This window comes from Cavia porcellus, unplaced genomic scaffold, assembly GCF_034190915.1.
Source record: "Cavia porcellus strain 051 isolate PalLab524CR breed Dunkin Hartley unplaced genomic scaffold, mCavPor4.1 scaffold_1, whole genome shotgun sequence".
In the NCBI taxonomy this organism is placed as follows: domain Eukaryota; kingdom Metazoa; phylum Chordata; class Mammalia; order Rodentia; family Caviidae; genus Cavia; species Cavia porcellus.
In genome coordinates this window covers 163,203,899-163,230,685 of record NW_026947484.1, presented here as the reverse complement: position 1 = coordinate 163,230,685, position 26,787 = coordinate 163,203,899, and the positions used below count along the sequence as shown (strand labels likewise).

The following is a 26,787-nucleotide window of genomic DNA, read 5'->3' as shown; positions in this document are numbered from 1 at the left end:
GACCAGCGTGTAGTGTGTGTGGGTGCAGCCCAGGCCCCCCTCCTGGGTCATTTTCCACCGCTTCAGTTTTCTTTATTTTGATGCATGTTTGGGTAGTTTCTGATTTTGGTTTACTGTGAAAAGACCTTCTATGAACATTGTCGGCTGTGCCTTTTGGGGTCCCTATGCATGCATTTCTGCTGGTTATATGCAGACAGTAATTTTCTGGGCCACAGACGTGTGCATGTTAATCCTTGGTCGGTACAGCTGAATGGGTTTCCACGGTGCTGTACCAGGTTTTCTCCATCAACCTGGAAAGAGGTCTCAGCGGTCCCCCGTCTCTGTCCGCTCTCAGAGCCGCCAGTCGTTTGTATTTGAGCGACTCTGGTTGGCATGTAGTGGTATAGTGACACTGTGGTTTATGTAGAATTTCTGTGGCGCCTAAGAGGTCAAGCACTTTGCTGCAAGTTTATTGAGCATTTGTCATTTGTGAAAAACTGATGATGACTCCGGCCAAATTTTCTCTTAGGTTGTCTGCATTTTTATTACTGGCTTGTAGGATTTTCAACTTGATTTATTTTGGATATATGTGTTACAGAAATCCTCTCGACACAGTGTAAGTTGCACCTGTATTCGCTTAACGCTTAACGGTGTCTTTGACGGAAAGGGTCTTTTGGGGAGAGTGCGTGGGGCAGGGGCCAGAACCTGGACTTGGGGACCCTGAGCTGTGTTCTCCACACACCTGCCACCGACCTCCCGTCACCGCCAGCTGTTTTAACTGCTGCACTATGGTTGTTGCCTTTTGGATTCTGTTTAGCAAATCTTCTTTTGCCTCAGTGTCATTAAGATATGACTTTATGCTTTGTCCTGCAAGCCTTTTGTCTTAGAACGTATTGATTTTAATGCATGTATTCGCTATCAGCCTGATCTGTCAGGAGTAAACATTTGAATAAATTCGAATAATGGCCGTGCCACACATGCATTTCATTTTTTTCCTGGTGATGGGAATTAAACTCAGGGTCTCCTGCAGCCTGAGTATGAGCTCTCCCTTCACCCCTCTACCACACTGCTCAAACACTGAAATGCACAGTGGTGAGTGTGCACCGTGCACACTGCAGACTTCGAAGTCCAGGTGTCTGTGGGTGTGTCAGGCTAGCTAATGATGAGGAGTCATCTCCTGACATTGTCCTTTTGTGTCGAGAACCTCAATGTCCACACTGGCTTTTTCTGGCCTGCCAGGGGCCATGGTTGCCCACTGTAAATGATCCTGGTGTCTCCCTGTCTGACCGTCACTGTCTGTGCCTCCACTGATACAGATCTAGTTCTGTGACTCCTGGCCTCTGGGCAAAACCATTCTGTTCTCTACTTGGGTGGCATGGACTTTTTAAATCTCCAGGTGGTACCCTGGGGTTTTCTTCTTTCTATGCCTCACTTATTTCACTGCCTGTGTCAGCCAGGGTTATCTATGTTGTTCCAGACAGCAGAATTTCATTTTTATGGCTGAGTAGTATTCCACCACATATATTTTCTTTATCTATTTATCAAGTGGATTTTGTGTCTTGGCCCTTGTGAATAGTATTTCAATAAATGTGTGTGTGTAGAGACAGCTCTTTGACACTGATTTCATTTTCCTTGGCTATATACTCTCAGTAGTGTGACTGCTAGATCACATAGTATATTTTTAACATTTATTTGGTTATCTATTTAGTTACTTACTGGGGGCTAGGTTGAGACAAGGTGTCACTATGTAGTTAGTTCAGGCTGGTCTTGAACTTTCTATGTAGCCCAGACTGGCCTTGAATTCGAGGCAGTCCTCCTGCCTCAGCCTCCTGAGTGCTAGCATGAGCGGTGTGTAGCACCACGCCCAGCTGGTTATAACTTTCTGAGGATACTTGGTACTGGTTTCCTGAATGGCTGGAACTGACTGACAGCCCACAGCAGAGAGTCAGGGTTACCTCTTCACTATCTGAATCCTGTTCTGCTTCCGATTTGCCCTGCCCTGAGGGTCAGTGACACCCAAAGCCTTTCTAGATAGCCAGTGGACATTCGTGTGTCTTCCTGTAAGAAACATCTGGTCAGGTCTTTCGCCTGTTTTTTTTTTTTTATTGGATTGTTTATTTACTGCTGGACCCATTTCCTTACAGATTTTGGGTGTCAGCTACTTACTAGATGTTTTAATTTGTAAATATTCTCTCCTGTTCTGTAGGTTTCTTTTCACTCTGTCAATGGCTTTCTTTGCTGTGCAACTCTTGAGTTTAAGGAGTCTCATTTATCTATTTTACTTTCATTGCCTGTCCTTTTGTGGTCAAATAAAAACAAATCCCTGCCTGCCAGTGACAGAGAGCTCCACCCATCTATTTTCTCCTGGAAGTTGTGCAGGCGCTGGGCCTCGAGTTTGTGTTTTCTTCGATTTTGCAGTGAGACTCCCCTGGGTTTGCCCTGGCCCTTGGCAGGGCTCTCAGTGGTGGGAGAGTCACTCTCCTTGTGTCTGCCCCGAGGGGAAGGCTGTTTTGAAGCTGGGAAGTTTGATGCCTCCAGCTCTGTTGCATGCGATGGAGACTGGTTCCGAGTGAGTCTCAGGATTATTTTCTCCTTTGTTTGAAGAATGTGGTGTTTGGATAGCGGTGATCTGCAGACGGCTGCTGTATGCACATTTTAACCTGTGAATTATTTCAGCCTGTGAACGCGGGGCCTCTTCCCATGTATTCACGTCCTCTTCGATTTCTTTTCAGTGTAAAGATCTTTCACCTCTGTGATGGTGTCCGCTTGGCTGGATTGAGGAGTCCCCGCAGAACTGGTAAAGCATCATTTGGGGCGCCTCTCTGAGGGTGTTCCGGAGGAGCATGATGTTTGAGCTGGTGGATGGAGTGGGGCATGGTTTGCTTTTTTTAAATTAAAAATGTACTTACTTAAGTTTTTATTTATTTATTTTGGTTTTTTGAGTCAGGGTCTTGTATGTAGTTCTGGATTTGAACTCACTATGTAGCCCAGGCTGGTCTGGAAATTGCCACAATCCTCCTGCCTCAGCTTCCCGAGTGCTGGGGCTGCATGGGTGCCCTCCCCCAGCTTGAGATCTGCTTTTGATGGGTGCCCAGGTGTCGTCAGATGACCAAGCCTGAGGGCACAAAGCGTGACTTCAGGTCCTTGTACCTCAGGGCCCACCCGAAATTCCTTCACCTCAGCTTTAGCCCTTGCTGGCACCCTTGCTCCTGAGGAGGCCCCAGCAGGTTTCGAGCCTCTTGGCTGCTCCTGCCCAGGACCCGGGTTGAGATTGGGTTCAGCACCCTGTGGGGAGCAGGGTGAGGCTGAGGCGAAGCAGTGCAGACGCTGCTGGGAGGGGAAGAGGGACCCGTGAGGTGCCAGAGCCCATCCAGCCGCTGCCCCCGGCGGCGCCCCCCCCCCCCAGCACCTTCCCCATCTGAAGCAGCTCTGTGAGGTCAGGTCAGGACTGTTTTTTGTGCGAGGCTACGGGACCGTGGAGGTGGGATCTGAGCCCGGCTCTGCAATTCTGTTTTTCTTCTTCCCTTCCTTCTCCCCTCCCTTCTTCCTTTCCTCTTTACAAAGAAATTGGTTGAAAATACTTTTTAGCTTGGTGTGGTGGCACATGCCTCTAATCTCAGCACCGGGGGAGGCTGAGGCAGGAGGATCACCACAAGTTTGAGGCCAGCCTGGGCTACATAGTGAGTCCAAGGCCTATCTGAACTACAAAGTGAAACCCTGTCTCAAAAAATGGTATTTATCTTTTTATTTTTATGAAACATGTACTGTGCTTTGCACTGTGGTCTCTGCTGGTGTCACTGTCCCATGAGCTGAGTGGCCGAGGTCACCCGTGTGGACCCAGCTCCTAATTCTACTCCGTGGGCTCACTCTACTCTGGGCTGAGCTCTGCCAATGGGGTCCTCTTTGTCTGGGGCATGGCCAGGGAGGGGTGCTGCCCTGCTGAAGCAGCCTGGTGGCTTCGTCCTCCTGAAACCCGAGGCCCAGAGATACCTGGGCTGGACCCTGTGCTCTGGCTCAGCCTAGGCTGCAGCAGCAAAGCATCACCAATAGAGGCTTCAGCCACAGACGCTCAGTCCTCAGCACTTGGTGGTGATGTAGGGATTGAGAGGGTGATGGATCAACTCCTGGACCCCCCCCCCCGTCCGTGCTGCCTGCCTTCCGGAAGCCCCATCTCTAAACACCATCCCTGGAGGGCCCAGGGGCCCCACCTAAGAATCTGGGGCTGTCTGAAGAGCTTGAGGAGCTGCCTCAGCCCTCCTCCTGTGGGTCCTGCCCTCTGTGCAGTGAGGTCTGTGATCCCAACCTCTGTGTGTCTCCATTAGTAGGTGGCAGCCAGAGCCACCAGACACAAGGTGGGCAGGGCAGGTCCTTGGGCAGTGGGGAGGGACCACTCCCCACTTGGCCCTCGTTTAGGGTGGCAGCTGCAAGCCCAGGCCTGGGTTCTCCTCCCGCGGGATCACAGATTGAGGCGCCCAAGATGGCCTGCTTGTACTCCAGGCACTGCTGGAGCAGCCCACAGAGCTCGGGAAAAGGCCTGGATCGCTTGCTTGCCTCGGTGACAGTTTGAAGGACACAGGGCAAGGGCAGATGAGAGCCACCTGGGGCACCTTGGAAGGCCTGGTCTCTCCTCTCCCCTCTGGACCCCGCTTTCCCCGAGGGTGTGTGTGAGGCCCAGGCCCTGCAGGTGAGACAGGGCCATGGAAGGCCACGGAGATGGGATGGGGTGAAAGGCTGCCACCTGACCCCAGCTGGCGTCAAGAAGTTCTGCCCATGTCAGTCCAGGTTCTTCAGGGCCTCTCTGGCCGCCTCTTCTCCTTTAGCTGTGACCCCTAGGGCAGGGACACAAGTCCAGCCAGCTCCACAGCAGTAAAGTAGGGGCTGAGAGTGCAGTCCTGCTGTCCCTGGCCTTCCTGGGGGAAGCAGAAATTCCAGCTCTAGGACCTGCCCTGGGGAGAGAGGAGGAGTGCGTGGGGTGGGTGGGCGGAGGCCTAGAGCTTGACATCCTGAGGAAGCCATTGCTGCACCTCTGTGGCTCAGGAGGGATTCAGGAGCTGTGGACACGAGGCCCAGCCTTTGGACAGACGATGGATGCGTTGACTGCTCTGCTGGGTCATTAGGAAGTGATATTGGCCGTGGGCCACAGCAGTCAGGAGCCACAGATCCTGCCCACCTACAATGCTGTGGCGACAATGAGGGCTTTATTGGTGAGGACTGTGGAGAGGTGGGCACACATCTGTGAGTGCGGGGACCCACAGCCCCCACCCAGAGACGTTTGCATTGAAGTCCCACAGGTAGGAATCGCAGCCCTGTTACCTGTGCCTCACCTGTCCTCCTCCTGCTTGCTTGCTGATGGGGGGCTGTATTCTAGGACCCCAGGAGCACCCTTCTTACAGCACTGCCGGCTTGTGGTCCAGAGCCCAGGTGTAAGCCTGCATGTGTTTGGCATTGACTGGCTGTGGATGGTAAAAAGAAAATGATTTTTTTGGTAGTTTTCCTGAGACAGCATCTCATTAAAGTTCAGGATGATCTTGCACTCACTGTGCAGTCCAGGCTGGCCTTGAACTCACTGCAATCCTCCTGCCTCAGCCTCCTGAGTGCTGGGATTATAGGCGTGTACCACTACGCCTGGTTTCTACTAAATTTCTAATGTGAGTTTTTCCTTGTGCACTGGAATTTTTCCTCCCGCTCGCAGCAGGAGAGCAGAGGTAGGAGACAGTTCAGTTATTTGAGCAGCTGGTAACTCGGGTGCCTTGAGGCAGGTGCTGTGCTGAGTAATGTGTTAGGTGGTATTCCTTCGGCCGCCTGTGGCCCACGCATAATGTGTATGAGCTGAGCTGAGAAGGGGGAGCCCTGTAACCGGGGGCGGGCAAGTGCGGTGGGCTCCCTGGACTCCGCAGCCGTGGACACTGTCTTCTCCCCGCTCCTCTCTTCGATTTCCTTCCTCTTTGGCAGTGGACCTCAGACCCTGTCTCTGACACTGCCTGTGCTGTCCTGTCCTGGGCCAGGACCCAGCCTTCCCCGGCCTTGACAGGAAGCCCTGCAAACAGGCCACGGTCCTCCTCGCCCCTGGTGTGAGCTTTGCCCCCAGACAGTGGCAGCTCTCCCACTGGCCACAAAGCGGGGAGTGCACCCCAGAGAAGGAAAGTGCTGCCCCCAGTTGCTGAAACAGTAACCTCACCGTACAGCTGATGAGTTGTGGGGTGTGGCCGGTACCCTACGGTTCAGGCCCCAGAGTGGTGGCGCTGGGGGAGGACTTTGACGGGTTGGGGCTTAGTGAAAGGAGACTGGGTCACTGCGCCTTGGATCCTTGGGCAGTCACCCATCCCATTGCTCCTTGGTCCTCTGGCCACCGAAGCTGTGAGCCAAGCCACTTTCCTTACTTATGAAGTCACTGGGGTCAGGTATTTCGCTCCAGCGACATTGAACAGATGACAGCACCTGCCCTTGCTGGTTTAGCCTGTTCAGGAAACCAGAGAGGCAAAAACCTTAGAAAGGAGGACATTTCTGTGTTTGCTCAGCTATTCATTTGAGAGTAGTTAGGGAGGCTGGGCTGCGGCTCAGTGGAGGACAGTCTCCAAGCATCCTGTTCTGTTCCTCAGCCCCGGAAATAAAACAAAAGACAAAAAACATCAGGGGTCCATGTGTGGAACAAGATTGCCCAAGACTTGGTGCCGGTTGGAATCCAGTTGGGATTAGTCTGGCTGGGCACATGAGAAAAAAGCAAAATAAGGTCTCAGGACAGCATCTCTCGCTTCTGCCCCATGGTGACTGATCCATAGGTGGCTGGTCCAGGCCTCCTAGGAGTCTTGAGGCTCAGGGCCCTCTGCTTTTTGCTTGGCTGTGAGGGTCATCCATCCTCAAGGTCACCTGATGGTCCACCACGCTTGTTAGAGCTCCACCCACCACACGGATGGAGGGAAGGGTGTTGGAGGTGGGCAGGCACCCCCTGCCCCGCTAAGGGTGTACCCAGAGGTCACACCTGTTACTTCTGCTCCTGTTGCAGTGGGGGCAGCTGACAGGTCGTAGAGAAGTGACTTTAAAGTGCTTATGTCACTCCTCATAGCCTGGACAGAGAGAAATACTGGGGCTCAGGCGTGGCCCACGGTCGGCAGCAGTTCAGCACTGTGGTGTCCCTGAGCAGGACACTGGTGTGGCCATCCTTGCCATCAGACCTTTCGCACTAGGGTGGGTGAATGTGTGAAAAACCCGGGACTTAGTTTAGAGATCAGGAAATGCTGATTCTCTTCCGACTAGCTAGATTTTGTCAGGTGCCCAGCAGTGATCTGGGCTGGGTGACTACTGGGCACCAGCCCAGTCTTGGAGAATCAGGCTGTGTCTGGCGGTGACCACCTCCTCTCAAGGCTCTGAGTACATGCATTAGAACCCTGCACCTTGCTACGGAGTGGGGCTATGGAGAACAAAGCACTCAGAGTGTAGTGATACTGAGCAGAAAACCACGTGGAATTGTAATAGAACCTATTATTCTAATTCTGAGATAGGTTTAGGGTTGGCAGTGTCAGTGTCAGACCACATGTTATGACCAGCTCAAACCTGTTTTCTCCTGGACAGGGCAGTGGGTAGGCTCTGGCAGAGTCTGGCCATCAGAGGGGCTCAGGCTGCTCTGCCTGCATGGAGGCATAAAAACAGCAAATGCTTGCACGAGTTACTCTCAGGGGTGTGACCCAGTCCCAGTGGATGTGTCCTCTGACCTCAGGTCAAGGTCAGTGTCTTGGTTACTTTTCTCTCCTTAACTGAGACAAAATACCAGACACCTAGAATAAAGGAAGGAAAGGTTCCTTTAGCTCCCCATTTGTGGAAGTTTCAGTCCGTTATCAGCTGCTCCAAGGCAGGGTGGCATAGCACAGGGGCAACACTTCAAGGCTGCAGCCAGAGCAGAAAGGGGGTAGTAAGCAGGCTACTCCCCCACCCAGGTGGGGTGCAGTGCTCACACCACCTCTGTGGATCCTGGCTCCCTGCTGAGTCTTCAGTTAAATTTCTAAGTTTCTCAAATTGATACAATGTATCAACCATCACAGTCCACAGATGGAGCCAGGCCTACCCCCTCCCTCAGGAAGCTCAGGGTGAGTTTTTCTGTGAGCTGACTGTCCCTACCCCAGCAATGTAAAAAAAGGTTTACATATTCATTCAATTAGCAGGTATTTCCTGAGTACTTATTATGAGAGTATTATCTCTGCCCCTGCAAAGCCCCTAAAGCTCCTGGATGACAGATGACAGATGTTCCCAGGCACTGTAGTCACAAATAACAATGAAACGTGTCCCAGCAGCTCTAAAGGTGTCTGCACGCCTGCTTTTATTCAACCTCGGGCTCTGTGGATGGGTCTCCCTTCAGACTTCGTCAGTAGCTCTGGTTTTCTTCCTGTGGGGACTTGAAATGGGTGGTTTCTCAGATGTGATCGAACGTGGTCTTGAGCGGTCTGTGGATGTGGTACCCGCCTGGTGGGTCTCGTGGGGTGGGGACACGTGGTGTCCAATATGCAGAGAGGGAGTGGTCACCGGATTACAAGGCCCTTGCCTAAACGAGAACTAGTGCCCAGCCTTCTAATTCTCTTTTCTTTCTCTCTTTTTTTCCTTTTTCTGGTACTTGGAATCAAACTCAGGACCTTGCACTTGCCGGGCAGTCACTGATGCCATTGAGCATCCCATCCCGTGCACTATAATTTTCTTTCCCATCCGAGTGGCTCTTTCTCTGTGTCCCTAGAATTTGCACCTGGATTGTACAGATCACCTCTATAAAGTCGGTGGCATCAAACTTCTGTTCGTGTTTTGAGACAGAGTCTTGCTGTATAGTTCAGGCTGCCACTGAACTCACTACGTACCCTGGCTGGCTTTGAACCTGCAGCTATCCTCCTGCCTCAGTCTGCCCTGACACGCCTGGCTTTGGCGTCAAGCTTCTTTTCAAAGTGGAAGCTTGCTTTTCATGAAAATAAAGACTTTTCCTTCCACTGATTGCAAACTAGCCAAACTATACCCAAGCATCAACTGTTAGGGGTAAAAGTCTTTTGAGCAGGCTGGTGACAAGGTAGGCCTGCGGGGCGGGGGGAAGCTGCACTCTCTGAAGACCTCTTTCACACCTCGGAAGTCTAGGCCAATTCCCATGGGGTTCCCAAGCCATGTCCCTGCCGGGGTCAGGTCTGAGAAGTGCCGGGGACTCGGGGACCAGAGCTGGATTCCCAGCTGATCACTGTGGAGCCCTGGGCAGGACCCCTGTCTCACATCAACTCATTGTGCGGTTCAGAGAGGGGAGGCAGTCTGGAAAGGGTAAATAATCAGGTTGCAGAAGGTGTCATCTTCAAAACCTCAGCATTACTGGCAAACCTGTCCTGCCCTGCAGGAACCCAGCGTTCCCTGGGCACAGGGATAGACAGGTGCCCCTGAGTCACCACAGAGGAGGACTCATGTTTTCTTCCACCGCATCCTAGCAGCTCAGCGCCCTCCAATTCAGCTTTCTGTCCAGAGCAGGAGAATGAAGCAGGGTCCACGGGCTAAGGCAGAGTTGGCAGGACTGTCCTGCCTGGGGCTGCGGGTGGTGGCCCCCATACCGTCCCTGGGGTGGTGGTGCTGTCTCTCTTCCAGCCTTCCCAGCTCCAGCTGCAGGCCAGACCACAGCACTGCAGTCCTTGAGGGCTGCCCGGCCAGCGGTTGGGATGAGTGAAGTGGGCTGGCTTGGTGTCACCCCTGGGAAGTGGCAGTGATGGCGTGCAAGCTGGAGCCTGGAGCCCGTGTGGTGGTGCACTCCTATACCCAGCGCCTGGGAGGCTGAGGCAGGAAGACTGCTGTGAATTTCAGGCTATCCTGAGGCTACGTAGTGAGTTCCTGTCTCAAAAACAAAACAAAGTGACCCCCAAAAGGGAGCCTGTGCAGCTCCTGTAAACACATCTAAACTGAAAGGTTTTATTTCCCTACTTTTTTAAGTATAGGTAAAAAAAATTCACGTTTGGGGTCCAGCTGTGGCCTGTGGTTCCCCAGTGTCTGTGCCTTGCGCTATCTGTACGCACAGGTCTCTGTAGTGAGGGGACCCTGCACGGTGACCTTCAGCATGTGTCCAGGTTTGCTGTGGGAGCCGTTGTGGATTTCTATGTGTTAAAGCAGAACACTGATAGGATGGTTGTTTGTTTGTTTATTGAGGCAGGGTCTCCCTGTGTAGCTGAGCCTGGCCTTGAACTCACTACATAGTCCAGGCTGGCCTCAAACTTGCAACAGTCTTCCTGACTCAGCCTCCCGAGTGCTGGGATCAGAGCTGTGCACCACCGCACCTGGCACAAGGGCTGTGCTGTGTTTTAGAAACATCCCCATAGTGTGTTTACAACACAAGGAAGCTCTGCCTTCCTTCACTGTCAGCTGAGTCAAACTGCTGTCCATTTGCCCAGCTGAGTTCTGATGTCACCGTGCATGGGACCCCCAGTCCCAGGAGGCCATGAGACACTCAGCATCTATGATCAGAACCCACAGTGAGAATTGCATCTATGTCTTTACCGTGAAGACACACGCATGTGCACATGCACACTCTAAATAGTTTAAGAAACAACCATGTCCTAAGAACTGCAATGTTTTCCAACCTGCTCCATTTTTGGGACTATCGTGGCAATGAACAATGAACCAAGTTTATTTTATGGTCTGCTTGTAGGCCACAGCTGGAGAGTTTGTTGTCTTACTGTGTTTTCTTCTTTTAAGAAAATCACTGGACTAAGCAATAGTTTGGCATTTCTCTTTAATTCATTAATTGATTTTTTAAAAAGTTTTTTGAGACAGGGTCTTCCTAGGTAGCCCAGGCTGGCCCCAAACTCAAAGTGACCCTCCTGTCTCAGCCTCTCAGGGGCTGGGCTCACAGGTACGCACCACTATGCAGGGTTAAGTCATTAATTGGTAATTCGATGGCTGTGTACTCAGTATTGAATGACAGTGAGATACTCTTTCCCTGGGGACACAAACCTGAGTGAAACTTGAATTTCTGTCCAGGAGGAGCCCAAATCCAGCAGAAAAGACAGGCATGCAAATATCTACAGGCTCAAGTCAGAGCAGTTGCTTAACGTGACACAAAATGCTTTTACAGCATCACCAGTGCAGTGAAAAAAGCCTGCAAAGGCTCATGTTAGCTTACATTTAGAGACAGTAAGCTGTTAAAGCAAGATATTTATTCACATGTAAAAAGCCACACAGGAATAATGTAATAGCAATAATAACATTTATTAAGCCCTTAATGTTTTTCATTAATTAATTTGAAAGCCTCTCTTCAGCCTCGCTACCAGGTCACTGCTATGTTGCTCCTTTTGCAGTGGAGAAAGAGAATCCCTAACTGGTCTGAAATCTTAGAGCCAAGCCAGTATGGTCCCAGGGTGCATCTCGGGCAGTAGGTTGTATTTCCTGAGCCTCAAAAACACAGGTCAGGGTCCAGGACACACTGTGTGGCCTCCACTGTGACGGGGAGAGCGGGGGTGGGAGGACAGAGCCTGCTTCTGGGCCTCCTCACGGGGACATCTTTGCCAGCTGAGAAAAGCGGCTGAAGTCAGCAACAGACAAGAATACTCTCCTGTCTCAAGCGTGGTGTGTGTGCCTGAGATAAAGCAAACTATAGAGCAGCTTTGGTCTTGGGGAACCAGTAGAGCTGGGCTCTAAATGTCCACCTTCAGTCTCACCAGAGCCATGGCTCTCCCACAAACCCAAGGCCTCCTGCCCAAGCATGTGGGCACCTCTCAGTGCCCACTGCTGAAAAAATCATAAGCGTCTTAGGAGCCCCTCCCCAGCCCAGGGGATTAGGGCTGCCAGGCACCCGGGATAAAGCTGCACCTAAGATAGAGCCCCATCTCAGTAATAATGGGGCGCAGCTGCTAAGTCCTTACTATAAATACGCTGGGTACGAACTTAACGATTACTCCTACTATACCATGATGGTCCTCTCCCACCCTGGACAGACAGACAGCAGTAATAGAGACGCCACCTGCCATGCATTGACTCTTAACTATGCTGGATAATCGTTTAAATACGACTTCAACTCTATCACGATAGTTCGTCTGCTCTTCTCGGTGATAGGATTACACTTGGGTTACAGATGAGCTCTCTGTGGAAAGGCGCTCTTTAGGGATCTGATCTCTAGGGTAGTGCAGAAAAATCTAATGTTGAAGTTGGTGCATATTCCAATTTGGCCCCAAGTGGGGCTGGGGCTGTTGCTCAGCAGCACAAGTGCCTGCCTGGCAAGCCGAGGATATGAGTTCGATTCGTGGTATAAAAAAAAAATTTTGGCCCCACACTCTAGTTTTTATATCATAACTCAGTATAGTTACTGTGTTTTCCTGCCTCACCGAACTCTTTCTATTCCAGTTTTGGAGAATCAGGGGTTACCCTGTTTTATTTGTAGTAAATGAAGAGTAACCATAAAAAAATTAAGAGGATGTCTTGGAGCCCATTCATGTTTTTCTTTAAATTAGCAATCCGTGGAGAAAGAAATCCAAAATGCACAAGCGCGTGTCTCATCCACGATTCTCCCAGCAGTGTCTGGGGCTCTCCAGGTGAGCTCGGGGCACTGTGGATGCCTTTTTCTCAGATCTGCTCCTCTCTAAATTCTCTTAAATGCAGTGATAAAACATCAGCGTCGGTGTGTGCACACCACGGTCCCCACAGTCCCTGTACATGCACAGCGAATAAAAAGAAAAAGCACAGAGACAGATTAAGCTGCCACGGGATTTTATTTTAAAGAACCAGACTTCAGGAGTCATCCAGTGCGGTGCAGCAGCTGGCGGTAACACTCATGTTTAAAGTTCTCTTACCGGTTTTGGTTCTCGCCAGCGCTTGAGGTGTCACCTTGGGTGATGTCAGGTCACCTCCTCTTCATCTTCCCAGCAGGACTGGGTCCACAGGGCCCCTTCTGTGTCTTCTTCCCCCAATGTTCTGTGTCTGGGGGCCCCAGGAAAAGGCACTGGCTCTGAATCTAGCTCATTTCTTGTATTTAGACCTGTGCCGGGCGAGGCCTTCGGGGCGAGGCCTTCGGGGACATCTTTAGCTTACGAATGATCTGGACCGAAGCCTGCTAGATACTTTAGTGAAAATACCAACCAAGTCTTGGGCCGGGGCACACCTGTAATCCCAGCATCTGGGAGGCTGAGGCAGGAGGATTGCGCGGGCTATGCTGTGAGTTCAAGGCCAGCCTGAACTACACCGCAAGGGACAGAGAGAAAGAGACAGAGACAGACAGAGAGTCAGAGAGAAAGAGAGACAGAGAGACAGAGACACAGAGAGAGTGACTGAGAGACAGAAGGGAGGAGCCAAGAGGGGCGAGGGGGGAGCCCGCTCGCTGCCGGTGGCTTTGGGCATGCTGGGTGACCGGTCAGTAGGCGGCGCCCCGCGGGTCCCCCAGCCCTAGGAGGGCGCCTGGTTTCCCACCCGGATGGGGGGCGCGGCTCCGCCCTTCGGATAAAGTCGCGCGTCTGCACCCCCGAGCTCGCGGGTCCCACGCCAGGGCCGCGCAGCCCCGGGCGGAGGAGGGCGGAGGACTCGGCCTGGGCGCCGAGGCCCCTCCGTGGCCGCAGCCTTGGGGTGCGCGTCCATCCCAGGGTGGGGGCCGAGTTGGGGCGGGGCGGGGCGGCGGCTCCGCCCGCGGGCGAGGTCCCAGTGCCCCTCCCCCACCCGCCCCGCCCCCATGGAGCCGCCGCCGCTGCCGCCGAGGGAGGGCGACGCGGCCGCACCTCCGGTCCGGGCCAGGTGGCCTCCAGCCCGGTCCGGCCCCGCCCCGGCGGCGGCTCCCGTGGCCGCGCCCTCGCTCCCGCCCGCAGGCCGTCTCATTCACCCCACCCCGGCCGCATGAGCCTGCTCGGGGGCCCCCGCCGGAGGCCGGGCGGCGGCGACGGCTACGAGGCCCTGCAGCTGGTGGACGGCGGCCTGGGCGCGGCGCCCCGCGGCAGCACCACGGACAGCGCAGGTAGGCGGCCGCCGAGCATGCTGCCTCGGCTCCCGCCCGCGCGGCTCCGGGCAGCGGCTCCCTCGTGCCCGGCCCTGGACTGGGAACGTGAGGCGGGGCCGGGGCGCGGAGCGGGGGGCCGCGGGGCGGGGCGGCGGGGCTCCATGTTCCCGGGCGGCCCCTCGCGCTCGCAGGCCCAGCCCCGCCGGTCGGGCTCGCTCCCCGTGTCCCGCCCTCCAGTCCCCGCGGCCGGCGCCCCCCGCGGCTGCTCCGTGCGCTGCGGCTCCACCCCGGCTCCTCCGCGCGTGGGTCTTTGTCCCGCAGCGTGGGGCGTGCGGAGGGAGTTTGAGCTCAGAGCGACCCCGAGTCCCGTGGGCCGAGCTGGACCGAAGTCCGCCGGGCGGCAGCGGGCGGCGATGCGCCCCAGCCCCGTCTCCAGGGCGGCTGGAACTCCGCCCCAGCGGACCTGAGGCCACTGCTGTCCCCGAGGGGGTCTCAGGCTCGGGGCTGACGCTGCTGCTGTTCATGGTTGTGGGGTGATGTGTTTCCAATCTGTGGTGTATCAGAGTAGGGTCGTCTTCTGATTGGGTGTGATCTCCTTTACGTTTTTGCTGTTTTGAGGCAGGGTTTCACGGTGTAGTTCAGCCTGGCCTTAAACTCACTGTAGAGCCCAGGTTGGCCTCGAACTTTTGGTGATCCTCCTGCCTCAGCTTCCTGAGAGCTGGGATTATGCCCGGCTCCTTTACATTTTTAACAGATTCATGTATGTAGATTGATAGCCAATCTATAATCATTTTTGGAAAATAATTGAAGTGAATACATTTCAAATGAGCCTAAGAGGGGCTGGAGTTATAGCTTAGTAGCATAAGTGATTGCCTGGCAGACTTAAGGTCCTGAGTTCAATTCCTGCTTCAAAATCAATTGTGTATGGAGGAGCCACACTTTGGGGACATGCAAAGAGACCAGGTGTTCCGTTTTCATAGGAATTAATCCTTTTAAGTGTTGGAATATGGAAGCCTGGCATGGTGGTACACACCTGTCAGCACTGAAGAGGCTGAGGCAGAGGATCACTGAGAGTTCCAGGCCAGCCTGGGCTACACAGCAAGACCCCAAAACAAAAACAGCCCGCAAAACTTGGAGCTTGTTTTTAAAGTGTGTTGTCCTATAGAATAAACTCAGTGTGGTTTCCTGAGCCTGGCTACATCTTGGGCCCTGGGCGGAGCATGCTGGGGTAACAGGAGCCAATGAGGTTCTGTAGTCTGGTGGTTCACCCTGTGGTCCTGACCTTCCTTATCTCTAAGTCGGATTTTTTCAGTGGGTGGAGGAAGGAGTGGCTTCATTTCCTTGGAAAATGTCTGTGGTGCGAGGCACCATCAGGGGAACTCCGATCCCCCTAAAATGCTATTTCGGGAGTTGACTCTTCCACACAACCCTCCTGGTGACCTCAGGGTTGTCACCCTCTGGGTCACTCTGGGCCAGATGAGGGGGCTGCAAGGACCCAGAGGCCTGTGTCTGTCTACAGTGCAGGCGGGAAGGGCGCTGTGTGGCCTGAGCCTGCACTGGGCTCTGAGCACGGATTTCATTTACCGTGCGACTGTGTGTTGGGGTCTCTTTATAGTCTCTTTTTATTCTAAAAGTAGGCTCCTGCAATGTAAGTGTATCCATTTGTTTAGAATATTTAACTAAACACGTAGATCACTTTTTTTATTTAGAGAAAAACAAAACAGAAAAAAGGGTAAAAATAGTACAGAATTTAAAAAAGTAACAGTGAGAAATCACTAGTTGATAAATTCCATATGATTATCTTAGAAGTAGATGCTCAAGTTACAAAATCAAAGCATAAAAAGTGGACAATCAATGGCAGTACAAACTATTGCTTGATAAATTAACAAACAGTGGTGTGGTTATCTGTCTTGCACACTTAAATATACACAGTTATATCCTTTAGAGCGCTTTCTTTCCCTTTCAATATTACAATATCTATCGTACATTTTGGATCTTATTACTCTTTCGGTTCTAAAAGTTATTTTTAAATATCGTATCATCTCTAGTATAAAAAGTAGTAGGTCAGATCACTTCTGATGCAACAGTGACCTCCCTGTTTATCCCACGGATTGCGGCACGCTGGCCAGGAGAGCAGGGTTGTGGAGCTTTTCCCCAGGAAGAGGAATTTCTGAATGGGAAAAACACGTCCTTATTTTCCTGGGGAGTTTCAAGCTTAGTTAGTACCTAGTACTGTACCCTTGTGTGGCTGTTTATAACGGGATATGATTCCGAGCTCTGTTAAACTGGTACAGCAAGGTTTGTGTGTGATGGTGGACGGGGAGGACAAATTTCATTGTTGGTCCTGGGTGGGAAACCTGGCACCCTTCTAAAGCCTGCTCCCCGCCGTAGAAGGAGAGTCCCAATCCTGTTCTCACCCTGGAGCTGGAGCTGAGGCCCACAAGGCAGCGTGGGAATCCATTTGCAGTTCTTCTGCCTGCCCTGGCCCTTTACTGAGGGAGGACGGTGTAGGTAGGGACAGTGGGAGACTTGTTCAAGGTAAAACTGCTGGGCAGTGACAGGCTCGCTGGCCCTGGACCCTGAGCTTCGTCCCTGAGTCTTAGTTTTGTATTCATTTGTTTTGAGACAGGGTCTTGTGCAGTTCAGGCTGTCCTTGAGCTTGCTGTGATCCTCCTGCCTCAGCCTCCCACGTACTGAGATTCTTAAAGTTGTTTTACTTTGCTTTTTTGAAGCAAGGTCTCCTACATAGTCCAGGCTTGCCCTGGTCTCACTGTGCAGCCCAGGTTGACCTTGAACTCTGGGCGATTCCTCCTGCCTCAGTGTCCTCAGGCTGGGATTATAGGTGTGCACCACCACACCCAGGTTGAGTTTTTCCCTACTGAAGGAAACAGATTTCTTGTTAGGCCTGGCATGGACGCATTGTTGAGGTGCAGACAGTGTTAACTACTTTTGACTTCCCTCTGTTCTTAGCTGGAAGAGGGACAGATGCTCAGATAGATGCAGTCACTTTCTGAGACCCCAGACACTCGGGTGGGTTGCAGAGTGGGCTCCCAGCTGGTGCTCAGAGGGCATCCTGACCTCCTGGTCTCATTGTCTCTTCATGTGGTTTATTTTCTGGGTCCAGCTGTCTTTGGCGGTCATCTCCTTTCTCTTCCAAAGGCGTGCCTGACAAGTCAGGCCAGTGCCCTACCTGAGAAGCCCTGCAGCTCTCTTCTGGGGTCTCTGCCTTCCAGGGGACACAGGTCCCCATACGAACCTCCAGAGTGCCCAGCATCAGGCTTAACTCACCGAGTTCCCAAGGACAAGCCATCTGTGGTCGGTGGACACATACCTTAATCAAGTTTAAAAGAACCGGGCTAATGAAGGCATACATGTTTGTCAGTGTGCCTCTGCTTGGGAATCAGCCACCTCAGGCAGGTCCTGTCCACACGCTGACTGGGCTTTTGATACAGTATAGTGCTTCTCTGGGAGACTTTACAGGCTGCCCAGAAGCACAGTGACAATAATCCGTCCCTGGACACCCGTCCCCTGGGGTCTAGGCACTGGTCGGAGAAAGCTACCGGTTCCCCTCTTGGTTTCCGTCTCCTGATTTCTAGGCTGACAAATCCAGGTCCTTTGCCTGTGTTTTCTGCAGAAGTCATGTCCATATCATTACCCCAAGCTCTGAGCAGCGTTTTTGTATGTGATTTTGCACACCAAGGTTTTCATCAGCTCTCCATGCTCTTGGTTAAAAAAGAGATTACAGAAAGGAGTGAGGTGAAAAAGTACTGTACCTCCTCTCCTGCTTGATCGTGTGGCCCTGGGCGCAGAGATAACCCTCCTGAACGTTATGGAAGGATTTTCAACTCGTACCATATGTGTGTTGTGCCGATGTGTGGCTGTGTGTAGTATATGTGGGTGTGCTTATGCATACCTTTAAAACTGTGACAATACAAATTTAAATTGTGTATATACATGTTCAGTGTTTAATAACCTTAGTGATAAGAGCAGCAGGCTTTTGTTTTGAGGCAGTGTCTTGCTGTGTAGCCCAGGCTGCCCTCAGATTCGTGGCAGCGCTCCTGCCTCAGCCTCCCGGGTGCTGGGGTCACAGGTGTGAACTGTCACACTTAGGGTATCAATTACTATCCAAGCACTGTGCCAAGCCCTGAGTTTGGTATTATATTAACCCTCATGAGTATTCTGCGAGGTGGGAAATAGTTACCTTCTTCCTGTAGCTGAACAACTGAGTCACAGAGAGGCCCAGCCATGGCTCGGGCCCACACAGACTCTGCCTCCACTGAGCGGAGTAAACTGCGGGAGGGAGAAGCCCATGAGCTCGCAGATGAAGGCTTGGGGCGAGTGTTCCGTGTGGCAGTCAGGGTGGAGGCGGCTGCAGTGGGCGCTGTTGGTTTGTGTTTTGTGGCATTTTATTTATGTTTGGAACTGGGAATTGAACTCAGGCCCTTGCCCTTGCCGGGTGGTGCCGTACCGCTGAACTGCACCCTGGTGTCACTTTGAGTTTTCTGCAGGGCACACACAGCCACGCCTGCGGGTTTTCCTTATGGGAGAGGGGAGCAGGAGAGCCACACCCAGCTGGCTGTGGCCTGGGGACAGCCAAGGGACCGTGTAGCTTTCCAAGTTTAGGGAACGGTCAGCTGATGAAGGAGACCCGGTGCCACGCCAGGCCGGGCACCCTTGCCCAGTCCCTAGCTGTCCTGCACAACCTCTGAGGCCCCAGGAGCACTTTGTGCCATGGCGCCCTCTGCTCCTGTGCAGCCTGTGTGGCCACTGTGCCCGGAGATGGGCACATCTGTCTGACTCGTGGCGCGGGTCCCTAGTCCTCCCTGTCCTCCAGCTGCAGGTGACAGTGCCCCCATGCTCCTCGGCAGCCTTGACTTCCACGGCGGTGACCATACCTGGCCTGGGTGCCCTGCAGATGGGAAATGCAAGGTCTGCTCACTTCTGACCTTGGCGTTTATTAGGAGCAGGGAAATACTCATTGAGCAAAGGAAAGCGTGAGCAGATTTTGAATTTTTAAGAAGTGTGTTTATAATGAAATCTGTCCGTCCACACCCAAAGCTGAATGTGCGGTTGGACTGGAGCGGAAGCAAGGCCAGACAAACACGGAATGAAGTGGCCAGCAGAGCGTGCGGTGCACTGCGGAGCTGTTCTCCAGTGAGAGGTTACCGAGGGGAAGGAAGGACGGACGATTAACACAGCCCGGCCCGAGCATCCTAACGCAAAGGGAAAATGAGGAGCTGATTGAAAGATGGCTTTCTGGACCCCAATCTGCGTGACTCACCATACAGGCTCATAGTCAGGGTTACAAGGAGAACAGTTAGAATCACGACACAAGATTTTTAATACTGTTTTACAGTGGTCACCCAGAGCTAAACACAGAAAGTGCAGCAGGAAACCTGCCCACAACACTAAAGACTCAGAATATTCAGCCAAGGGCTTGGATCCCACAGCAGTGTCCTGCATGAGTCCAGATGAAAACCCAGAGCCCATGACAATGCCTCTCATTGAGTCCAAATGGAGGTCTAGAGCCCATGACAAGGACTCATGCCAGTCTGTTTTATGGATCTGCATTGGGAAGGCGCAAAGGTCAGCAGTGGAAGCTAGAAAGTCTGTGCCAGCGGGGTGAAGGAGCTGTGCTGGTGGGATGGGGGTTCTACACTGGAGCCAAGAAGTCACACAACAAGACCAGGGCTGCCCTGAAAAGCACCACAGCCATCCTCAGTGACACGAAGGTCTCAAGCTCCTCCAACGATAAGCACAGTTGAGTACATGCCAGGAAGCCAGCGTGACAAGTTCATCCTGGAGATTAAGCGGCACATGTCTTCCCCTCTGGAGCCAGGAAATGATGCTCAGTGTAAGGACCAGAGCTCCCCCGAAGTGAGCCACAGCTACTCTCACCAACAAGGTCCCGAGCTCCTCCGATGACAATGGTGGAACTTACACCGGGGAAGCCAGCATGACGAGCTCCTCCAGGGGAACCATCAGTTCAAATAGCAACACGGAGAAACCCACAACGCCTAGCTTCTCCTCCCCGTGTCTATTTATGCTGGCAACTTCCCTCAGGTGGGCCATCTACACTCAGCTCCGTGCTGATGTAATTCTGCTGGCGTTAAGCTGACCGCAGTTTTTAATCCATAACACAGGTAAGTTATTTAGCAGAAATCTTTTTTTTTTTGGTCTTTTTAAGACAGGGTTTCACTTTGTAGTCCAGGCTAACCTTGAACTCCCAGGTCCCTCCTGCCTCAGCCTCTGGAGTATCCTGATGACAGGTATATGTCGCCACACCCTGATTTGTCAGTGTCTTGTGAGACAAGTGCCCAGCACCCACAGAGTCTCGCTGCAGTCCTGGGTAGGGGCAGCAGGACCCCTGGGGAGCTGGCTGGTTCCCAGCTGGCTCTGACGGACTTAGGGTGGTAGGGGCCCCGACGTGGGGGGCAGAGCCAGGCCAGGGGAGGTGTCAGGTAGCTGCATTGGAGAGTGAGGTGCAGACAAGCACCAAGTCAGCCTGGGAAAGAGTGTGGCAGCTGGAAACTGTGGGACAAGCTGCCCGCCCTGAGGGACAGTGCCTGTACCCGTTCTTACCCTGGGCTCCAGTCCTTGCTGGCGATGGGGCTCAGGGGGGAAGATCAAGCCCCAGAGGGATGGGAAGTGACTGTGGAAGGCAGGAAGCCTTGGTCGCTATGGAAACAGACAGATGCTTGGAATAACCCTGACCCAGAAGTTTTTGCAGCAGTGCAGCAGCCTTCCTTTCTCTCCACCCCAGCCCTCTTCTCCTCCTTCCCTGGCTTCTCTCTCCCTCTGCTCTCTCCTCCCCTCCACTTCTGGTTCCTCATCCCTCTCTGTTTCTGCTCCTTTCCACCCTTCTCCTCAATGAGGTCCCTGCATGGGAAGGTGTGTGGGTGACCGTCACTAGGAGTGAGCCTCGGCCTGCAATTCAGGTCCCAGCACCGGCCTGGCCCTAGAGATGGAGAGCTCGGGTTGTTTTCCAGCCTGTGTGAACTCTGACCTGCCTAAAAACGTCACCTGAAATTTCACTGGGGCTCCAGGTAGCCAAGTGTTGCACCCCTTGGCCTGGGGAGTGAAGGTGTCCTGAGCCCTCTCCAGCCCCAAGGAAGCTGCAGCTCCTTCCCGTGGAGGAGGAGGAGTTTGACTTAAGTAATTAGAAGCCAGAGCAGTAAGTTCCCACCCTGTCCTCCTGCAAGCTGAGGGACAGCAGCTGACCTCTCCCTGCAGTCCTGGGAGCCACACCCCTCGCTCTAGCTGATGTCTGTGGGTGCTACTGAGCCCTGCGCACCTGAGAGCCAGGAGTTAGAGGCCCCCCACAGGTGAGCGCCGCTTTTGGTTCCTGAGCTGTGACTTTGGACGGTGGTGCAGAGGGGATGGAGCAAAGTGCCTGAGAGTTGCAGCCAGTGTGGACAGTAGCCTTGCTCACTGGCACACCTCCCCACCCCGTCCACTGTGTAGAGGGCTCCCCCCTTCCTGTGTAAGCTGGCACCGTCCCCCCACAGGGTCTAAGAGGAAGATGTGACAGATGCCACTTGGCGCCTGGGGCCATCTGGTGTGGACCAATGTCTGTCCACAGGGGGAGGGCGGGAGGACTTTGGAAGGGATCCCTTTTGGGAGGATCCATGAGCTTTGAGCTAATCCGGAAGAAACTAAGGAAGCAAGGAGGAGAAGTGGGGGCGCGGGGCTCCCTGGTGGCCATCAAGTTTTGCAGCCTGAGGGGGCACAGCCAGGCAAAGTCCGGCCTCAGGGCCACATCTCCATCACCAGGTGCCACATCTATGGGCCACCAGGCTACAAGTGTGTGTCTCGGGGAGTGGGGCCAGGGTGACCTGCAGAGGCCTGAACAGGGTGCCCAACAGTGAGCTCCTCAGTGTTTCGAGGGGTCACTATGGCTGCTGGTGTTGAGAAAAATTGGAGCTGGCTTCATGAATGGGGTCAGCGGCCATGTTATTCAAGCACTGGGGGCCTTGTTTTTCTTTTTCTTTCTTTTTTTTGATTGAGGCCAGGTCTTGTCACGGAACCCACGGTGACCTTAAACTCACTATGGAGCCCAAGCTGGCTTTGAGCTCTCTCTCACAGGGATCCTTCTGCCTCAGCCTCCTGAGAGTAGCCAGCCTTTTTTATTAAATAAATGTAAGCCTTAAAGCTAAAAGGAAGATGCAGAGATTTCCTGGATCTTCCCCTGTCCTGATGCACGCACACCTCAGGGTCAGCGTCTTCTATGGAGTGACCCTCCTGTCTCAGTCTCCCAAGCGCTGGCACACCCATATTTATAGCAGCACAATTCACAGTAGCTAAACCCTGGAAGCAGCCTGTCTGCCCATAAGCATATGAATGGATAAAGAAAATGTAGTTTTCACACACCTTGGAGTACTACTGTTCCCTAAAGAAGGGCGAACTCGAGTCATCTGTGGTGAATAGATGCAGCTTGAGACATCGTGTCAGGTGAAATAAACCAGAAACAGGAGCTTCAACATCATGTGGTTTCTCTTATGTGAGAAACACAAAGTAAAAATAAAACACAGCCCGTGGGAAGCAGGGACGGGACTAAAAGGTGGGGGAGGGGCGAGGTCACAAGAGTGAAGACGCCGCCTCCGTGGGCCCCCTCCCCATGAGGAATGCAGCCCTAGTGGACTGCAGACAGGGACTTAAAAACAGTACCAGCTGGAGACAGAGGACACAAGGCCCTCGCTGCCAGGTTGCGTGGGGAGCAGGGCAGGATTCACCATGTCCTGGTCTCAAGCCCAGCCATTCTCAGCCCGGATGGGGCAGGGGCCTGGCCGTGTCCCCCTGTGCCGGGAGGGAGCTGACTCCCTTCTCCCCTGCCGGCCCCAGACGCTGGTGACTGTCACACACCCTGCCTGCTTTGGTGCCGTGGTCACTAGATTTCAGATCACGCTTTGTGTTTGAGCCCTAGGGTGTGAGCCAGGGCAACCCCCAAACCTGGGGCAGCCTCGGATTTCCATCAGTACCACGCATGCAGGGAAAGAGACTTTAAAACATCTTGTGGTGACATTGCAGTCAAAATCAATCCCCAGCTTCTTCCTCCCCAGTTTTTGCTCAGTCCTGTTTTCCAGATTGACTTATATTAGTGGCTTCCGCCCTTGTTTTGAAAATTTCCCATGCATGTGAAGACTTTACCAAAGTACATGAGAGCATGTGGCCTTCCGTGTACTCCTAGCTGTGTGCGCGTCTGTTCCTGTGTAACGTGTGTTTCCTGGACTCCGTCTGTATATGCTGTTACTAACTTTGTTCTTTTTTTTTTTTTAAGGCAAGGTCTTGCCTTGAACCCCCGCTCAGGCTGGCCTTGAGCTCAGGGTGATTCTCCTGCTTCAGCCTCTCTGAGTGCTGGGATCACTGGCTTTTACCTTGGCTTTTCGCTTCCGACTATGTGTTGGATAGCTTTTTATGGTAATACTTGAAGATATAGTTTGTCTTCTCTGATGACAGCTTTCAATTTCACTACCCCAATTGCTTTATGGATCAGCTGGAAACGTCTTTGGACATATGTCTAAAATATATTCTTGCTTTTAGGGATTATAATAATTGTCCATCATTATGGGTACAGTGTGGGGTTTAATGTGACATCATTATTGGGTGTATTAATCAGACTGGTGTAACTGGCGATCAAACATTCTTTGTTTCTTGGTATGGGAACACTGAGAGTCCCCTACTAGCTATTCTGAAGTATCTATGAGCATGTATGTCATGTATATGATATACACAGGGGAAGGTTTGTATAGAAATATACTTGCCAAAATGAACAAACACAGTTCACATTGTGACAGAGTTCGCCATGTGACTACCTGAGGACTTGGTACCAGCTTAAATTTCCACCACAATTCCTAATGGCTCTATCTTGGAAATGGTGTGTATGTCTATCAACAGGTGGAGGAATAAAGAAAATGTGGCACTTACACACACTGGAGTACTACTGTGCCCTAAGGAAGGACGAACTTGAGTTTCTGTGGGGAGGTGGAGGCACCCCGAGACCATAGTGTCAGGTGAAGTAACTCAGACACGGGACCTTAAACATCACATGATCTTACCGGGAGGCCCAAAGCAAAAGAGCACACTGAAAGACAGACACAGGAAGTTAGGAGCTGGTCTCTCAAGTCAGGAGGGAATGAGGGGACCCAGGAGCCGAGGTGTGGGAATGGGCTCTCTAGTGCTGGGGACACGGAGACCCGGGAGACTCAGTCTTCAGGTCTCAGGGGAGTGACGGGACAGTGGTGCCCTGGACTGTCCTTAGATGTCGATGTTTCTGGGATGGTTTTCCTTCATGTTTTGTTAATGGGTTTTCATTACCTCCTGTTAGATAAGTAAAACCTATTCAAGGCAAACAACTTGGAAAACGCAGAAAAGCACAAAGAAAACATAAAAAGAGCTGATGCCCACGCTGTCTGTGGTGGGCATTCCTGACACGTGGCCTTTGCTGCTGCTTCCCTGGCATTTCCTGCCACTCACTTGGCATTTCCTGTCTCTCACCTGGCATTTCCTGCCACTCACCTGGCATTTCCTGTCTCTTCCTTGGCATTTCCTACTGCTTGTCTGGCATTTCCAGTCACTCACCTGGCAGATAAGAGCTCCAGTCCCTGGCCAGCTGGGGGAGGCAGGGAAGGAAGCCAGCTCGCTGCCCTCCTTTGGCCGGCACTGGGTGAGCACAGCTGTGCCAGGAGTAGGAGAGGTGATGTGGTGACATACGTGATTACTGAGGTCTTTGTGCCACCTGCCTTTTCCTGGGGTTACCCATAACCTTCCATGCTCCGTAAGGGGGGCTGCTTCTGCCCCGCTCACTGGGCTGTTCTGGCTTCTTGATGTCAGCCATTCTTTCCGGGGTGAGACGGAATCCCAGCGCTGATATAATTTGTATTTCTCGAATGACCAGTGATGGTGAACACTTCTCAACTATTTATTTGCCATTTGTATTTCTTCACCTGAGAAGTGTGTGTTCACCTCAGATGCCCATGTTTGGATGGAATTGAGTTTGGATGGAATTGAGCTTTGAGTTTGGGGTGGAATTCCTTGGAGCTCTTTGTGTATCCTAGGTATCAGCCCTGTCTGGGGACTAGCTGCATTTTGCCATCCTGCGAGTATGTCTTCTCGATGTTGGTGGATCCCTTTGCTGTGTGAAGTTTTCCACTATAAAAATGAGTCAGCTTTTCTGGAGGTGGACATTGTTCTGCCCATCACGTCTACCAATAGTCCATCCAACCCTAAGATGTCTACTGCAGGTTGTCCTGACACAACGAGGAAGCCCAGGCTCCAACCAGACCAGACCGGACCAGACCAGAAACCCACAGAAGGGTGAACAGCTGTTAGGGTTGCGTGGCCAGGATCTGGTGGCACAGTTGGATTCTGGTCCAGTACCGGGTGACACAGCTGTGTGTGCTCTCGGGTGCACCGTGGCGTTGCCCATGCACTGTCTCCTGCAGCTGGAGACGTCCTCTCTTGGTGCCATACTCCCTGTGTTGTCGCTGTGGCCTCTGAACTCCTTCATGGTGCAGCGTAAAGGGGTTTTTCTGGCTTCACCGCATTTTACAGTTGAGGACACCTGAGTGGGGGGAGAGGCGCCCTGCTGGGTTTACTCCCCGAGTTACCTGAAACCTCCTCTCCTTACCTTTCTGCAGCTGCCTGGCTCCCCTCTGAGATGGGTTTTCTTGACCTTTCGTTGCCCTGGTCACTGTCCTCACCATCGTTCACCAACTGGCCAGCGTCCCTCTTGCTTTGGAGCTGACCTCAGTATCCCAGGAGTGGTCGATGCCTGAGCACATCCCAGCTGAGACACAGGAAGTCTGGGTCCTGCAGTGTTGAATTCCATAGAGAACCCCGAGCCCCTGCTCCATGCAGGCGCCCCCAGGCTCCTTACCTTCCGCCTCTCTCCTCCCTTCCCTGGGCCTCTGCTGTGTTTATACCAGGCTTGGATTGCAGCTAGTCAGAGTCAGACAGCAGTGGCTTCCACAGATGGCAGCCATTTCTAGCTCATGTGGAAGTCTGGTCTGAGGCCACGAGGGTGCTGAGTCTCTCTGTCTGATGGCTCCTTTATCCTCAGAGTGTTGTTCTTTTGTCATGATCTAAGATGACCAACTAGCTCATTGGTTTTCTAGTCAGTGGGAATGCAAAAAGTTGGCAGGTCCATCTCTTGTCTGTGCTTGCATCTCATTGGTCAGGATTTAGTCATGTGGGTACAGTAGGTGAAGGGAATCCTGGGAAAAACCAGCCCATGTCATTGCCTTCCTGAGTTCCTTCTAGGAGAACGGGCACTGGTGGTACCCTCTCCGGAGCCTCTGGCTTCCCGGGGTGATCAAGTCCACTTCTAGGATAGTTGGTGTGGAATTCAGAATCTTTGGGGAGGAAGTGGCAGTGATAAAACATCTGTCATTTACTCGTGACTTCCTGTGTCTCAGCTGGGATGTGCTCAGTGTTTACAGTGTGTTTAATGTTCCTTTAGTGGAGCCCCGGGTACACAGCAGGTTTCCTGGAGAAATGAAGGAGCTGTCCAGGGCATGTGGAGATGAACCTGTCACCTGTTTGTCTCCGTGCCTGAGGTCACCACCTGCCCTGACATTTGTCGTAACATCAGAGTGGCTTGGTAATGCGCCACGAAGCCTGCTCCTGTCCTGCTTTGGGACCAGAGCTTCTGAAGACGGCCTGGGTGGGCAGTGCTGTGTGCAGCAGGTTCTAGAGAAGCCCATGCTGAGAGGCAGAGGCCCTGCTGGCTGAATGAGCCCCCAGCTTGGCCGAAACAGTCAGTGGCCGGATTGGCCCAGGATGTGGTCCTTGTGTGTCCTGTGTTGTCTTTTGCACGAGGACACTGAGGCACAGAGTGTCTCAGAGTGAGGTGTCTCAGAGTGAGGAGGTCTGAGGACCCTCAGGGCGGGAGTGGGGTC

The 26,787-nt window shown here is 52.8% G+C and overlaps 1 protein-coding gene across 4 annotated transcripts in view; it reads left to right on the top strand.

Moving 5' to 3' along the window:
- Positions 1–26,787, top strand: part of Dnajc6 (DnaJ heat shock protein family (Hsp40) member C6) — a 94,880-nt gene that overhangs the window by 13,243 nt on the left and 54,850 nt on the right. The window contains exon 2 of one of the 4 annotated variants that reach the window (XM_013143040.3): positions 2,712–2,776. The exons of 2 other annotated variants lie outside the window; for them this stretch is intronic. The gene's annotated coding sequence lies outside the window, so the exon portion shown is untranslated. Of the gene's footprint in view, positions 1–2,711; positions 2,777–13,885; positions 13,910–26,787 lie in introns of those variants that run through there. One more of the 4 variants, XM_023561195.2, reaches the window with a different exon arrangement.